General features: G+C 39.7%; 1 pseudogene across 1 annotated transcript; it reads left to right on the plus strand.

Moving 5' to 3' along the window:
- Positions 1–544: 544 nt before the first annotated feature.
- LOC307051297 (large ribosomal subunit protein uL30-like) lies at positions 545–1,314 on the plus strand (annotated as a pseudogene). The gene has a single exon. The product of its transcript is annotated as a large ribosomal subunit protein uL30-like (transcript).
- Positions 1,315–4,854: the final 3,540 nt, after the last annotated feature.

The raw sequence follows: 4,854 nt of genomic DNA on the forward strand, positions 1-4,854 counted from the left end.
TGGGTCCACTTATACACAGATTTTTTTTCAGTAGTAAAGACTACAGTACTAATATTGATTGGTTGAATCCATGGATATGGAACAGTGGATATAGGAATTGCCATTGGAGGAACTGCCAATAAGGAGGGCCAACTATAAATTATACTCAGGTTTTTTTTACTGTGCAGAAGGTCAGCGCCCGTAACCCCTACACTGTTCAAGGGTCAACTGTATTTAAACAAGGTTGTGTGTGTGTGTGTGTGTGTGCACCCACAGCTATTAGACCCAAGATTAGTCTTTTAAGGGTTTATCCCACACTCTTAATACAGTTCTGCTATAATATGACACATGCCTTCATAAAAATCACCATGCTATGCACAATAATAGTGCAATAAAACCCACAGGGCTTATGGGAAAAGATGCGCCCAGGGAGACAACACTCCAAAACCTCACCAGTGACACATTAAAAAAAAAAGATATAAGAACCTAATAAAAATGGTAGCACAGTTTTACACATGTTAAATGGTTAAGAAATTTATAAGTAACCTCTTTTCTGGCTGGAATCATGGAGAGTATAGAAGAGAAGGGAAAAAAGGTTTCTGCTATGCCAGATACCATCAGGAAAAAGCAAAGGAATTTTGCAGAGCTGAAGATCATGCACCTGAGAAAGAAGTTTGCCCAAAAGATGCTTCAAAAGGCAAGGAGGAAGCTTATCTATGAAAAAGCTAAGCACCGTAATAAGGAAAATAGGCAGATGTACAGAAGTGAGATTTGACTGGCAAAGATGGCAAGAAAAGTGGGTAACTTCTGTGTAACTCTAGAACCCAAATGAGCATTTGTCTTCAGGATCAGGGTATCAACAGTGTGAGCCCAAAGATCTGAAAGGTGTTCCATCTTCTTTACCTTTTTCAGCTCCTCATGGCACCTTTGTTAAGCTCAGTAAGGCTCAGTTAACATGCTGAGGACTGTGGAACCTATACTGTATGAGATACCTGAAACAGAAATCAGTAAAAGAATTGATCTACAAGCGCGGTTATAGCAAGATCAACAAGAAGGTAACTGTCCCAACAGATAACACTTTGACTGCTCGATCTCTTGGTAAATAGGACATCATCTGCATGGAGGATCTGATTCATGAGGCCCATACTGTTGGAAAATGCAAACATCTTCCTGTGGTCTTTCAAATTATCTTCTTCATAAGGTGGAATGGAGAGAAAGGCATTGCATTGTGTAGAAGGCAGAGCTGCTGGCAACAGGGGAGACCGGATCAACAGGCTTCTTAGAAGGATGAACTATGGTGCCTCCCATGATTATTTTTATAATCTGGTCAGTTAATAAACAGTGACTGCTTTCAAGTTGAAAAAGAAAAGGAAATTCATAAATAATACAATAAATACGTCACTTTACCTTAAAAACAGATTTGAAATTTGTTTGAGCAAGTAGGCATTGGAAGGGTTGCAGCTTATAATTCATTGTACAGTGGTAGGAAGGTAAGTTATCTAACATCAGAGGAAAAATTTTAACACCAGATGTGGATGGGCACAACTCAACACACACAGTAAACTGAGGTAGCTGGTAGATATCTGAGGAGAGTGTGTGTGTGCATTTTGTGTATTCCCAGGCAACTCAGTTCAGCTGGCTGGATGGTTTTCTGCTTTCACCTCGTGTTTCTTGCTCATAAGATCTCATATAGGCCAAGGAAAATTTGCATTATACTCATATGTTGTTTCCTAATATATCAATCACATTGGAACAAATTTGTGCTTTCAAGACAAGCATTATAGCAGACCTGACTGTACCTGTGAGGAGTTCACATCAGAAGTAATGGTTTTAAGTTGCTTAGATTCTGAGGGTAGCCAGGAGAGCATTACTGCCCTACAAGGAGTATTGCCTAAGAGGATTTGGGGACTGAAAATATGAAGGTAAAGGTAGTGGTGTTCCCTTCTACCTTCATGGCCATCCACATGGCCATGAAGGAACTCAGCATCTCATAGGTATTGTCTTATTCCATATTTTCATAGAATAGCCTAGATTAACAATTACCCAAGGGTTTAGGTTAGCTAGATGAAGAAAAATAAATAGCATTAGAGTAAGCTTCAGAGGACTCACATTTTATTCTTAGCTCTGCAAGTTGTGTGACCTAAGGCAAGTCCCTTTATTTCGCTTGGATTCATTTTCTCATCTGTAAAATAAAGAAATTGGACTATTTCATCTCTCGAAGATTCCTCCTGGCTCCAATATCATGTGACTCTGAGGCTTTCTATGTTGATTAAATGCAGAGAAAATGAACAGCTTTCGACCTCTTTAAAACTCTCCATGTGGCTCAGCAGTTTTTTTTTTCTCATCCCAGGTTGTCTTCCTTGGTTATTTCCCAAAGTGAAAATTCCAAATTGTTATTATTCTCAATCTCTGTTTCCACCAACAGATGGAAGTTACTGAGGCAGATCAAGTCTGAGCTCGCAAAGCTCCTTTGTTTATTTTGTTAACAGCTTTATTGAAGTAAAATTGGCATACAATAAGCTGTACATATTTAAAGAATACAATTTGATAAGTTTTGACATGCGCATACAGCCATGAAACCATCACCACCATCAAGGTAATGAACATATCCAACGCCCACAAAGGTTTGCTCGTGCCCCTTGTAATCTCATCCTCCTGCTTCCTCCCCATATACCCAGGCAACCGATCTGCTGTCCTTCATTAGAGACTAGTGCATATTTTCTAGAATGTTATGTAAATGGAATCATCAGTATGTACTGTTGTTTTATCTGACTCCTTTCACTAAACATAATTATTTTGAGATCCATCCATATTCCTTTTGTTAATAAACAGGAGAAAAAAAAAAGGAGCCAGGTAGTAGTCTATCATATGGCTATACCACAATTTGTTTATCCATTCACCTGTTGATGGACATTTGGGTTGTTTCCAGGTTTTTAGCCATTATATATGACTGCTATAAATATTTTTTTTAAAGTCTTTGTATGGACATATGTTTTGATTTCTCTTGGGTAAACACTTAGGAGTCGAAAGGCTGGATCACATATGGAAAGTGTATGTTTCACTTTTTAGAAACCACCCAACTATTTTCCAAAGTGGCTATACCATTTTACATTTCTAGCCACACTACCTGAAAATTCCAGTTCTTCCATATCCTTGCCAAAACTTAGTATGGTCAGTAGTTTTAATTTTTGCCATTCTAATAGGTATGTAATGATCCTTTAATTTGTATTTTCCCAATGACTGACAATGTTGAGCATCTTTTCATGTGCTTATTTTCCATCTGTTTATCTTCTTCGGGGAATGTCTGTTCAAATACTTTGCCCAATTTAAAAAATTGAGTTGTTTTCTATTTACTGAGGTTTCTGTAAATTGCAGTAAAATACACGTAACGTAAAATTTACCATCGTAACCATTTTTACGTGTACAGATCAATGGCATTAAGTACTTTCATATTGTTGTGCTACTATCACCATCATCCATCTCCAGAACTCTTTTATCTTGAAAAACTGTAACTCTACCTATTAAATAATAACTGCCCAGTTCTCCCCAACCCCAGCTCTGGAAACCACCATTTTTCTTCCTATCTCTACGAGTCTGACTACTCTTCAGTATCTCGTATGAGTGGAATCATACGGTGTTTGTCTTTTTGTGACTGGCTTCTTTCACTTAGCATAATTCCCTCAAGATTCATCTACATTGTAGCATGTGTCAGGATTCCCTTTCTTTTTAAGGCTGAGTAATATTTCATTGTATGTATATACCACATTTTCCCATTCCTTTGTTGATGGACACTTGAGTTGCTTTCACTTTTTTTTTTTTTTTTAATAAATTTGAAGATTTATTTATTTATTTTTTGGCTGTGTTGGGTCTTCATTTCTGTGCAAGGGCTTTCTCTAGTTGCGGCGAGCGGGAGCCACTCTTCATTGCGGTGCGCGGGCCTCTCACTGTCGCGGCCTCTCGTTGCGGAGCACAGGCTCCAGACGTCCAGGCTCAGTAGCTGTGGCTCACGGGCCCAGTTGCTCCAAGGCATGTGGGATCTTCCCAGACCAGGGTTTGAACCCGTGTCCCCTGCATTGGCAGGCAGATTCTCAACCACTGCGCCACCAGGGAAGCCCTGCTTTCACTTTTTAAAAATTAATTAATTAATTTTTGGCTGCGTTGGGTCTTTGTTGCTACGCTCAGGCTTTCTCTAGTTGCTGCGAGCGGGGGCTACTCTTCTGTTGTGGTGCATGGGCTTCTCATCGTGGTGGCTTCTCTGTTTCGGAGCACAGGCTCTAGGCGTGCGGGCTTCAGTAGTTGTGGCACGCACGGGCTTAGTTGCTCCGCGGCATGTGGGATCTTCCCCAACCAGGGCTCGAACCCGTGTGCCCTGCACTGGCAGGCAGATTCTTAACCACTGCGCCACCAGGGAAGTCCCTGCTTTCACTTTTTGGCTTACTGTGAATAACAGGCTATATGAACACAAATGTAGAAATATCTTTTTCAGCCCCTGCTTTTAATAACTGAGTTTTGAGAATTCTTTATATATTATGAATACAAGACCTTTATCAGAAATACGATTCACAAACACTTTTTCCTAGTCTGTGCCTTTTCTTTTTATTTTCTTAATGTATTTCAAAGAGAAGAAGTTTTAAGTTTTGATTTAGTCCAGTTTATAATTGTTGGCTTTAGAGCTAAGAAATTTTTGCCTAACTTGAGATCACAATGACTTGGGAACTTCTCCTGGGTTTTTTTTTTTTTTTTTTTTTCCCTGTAGAAAGCTTTATTGTTCCCACTTGGTCCAAAGCTCAGGAAAAGGCTCCAGGGTGGTTAAAATGATGCCTAGTGGCTGCAGAGAAAGGCTTCAGGCAGAAGCCCTGACAACAGAAGGGCTCC

This window comes from Hyperoodon ampullatus (genome assembly GCF_949752795.1).
Source record: "Hyperoodon ampullatus genome assembly, chromosome: 4".
Lineage (NCBI taxonomy): Eukaryota > Metazoa > Chordata > Mammalia > Artiodactyla > Ziphiidae > Hyperoodon > Hyperoodon ampullatus.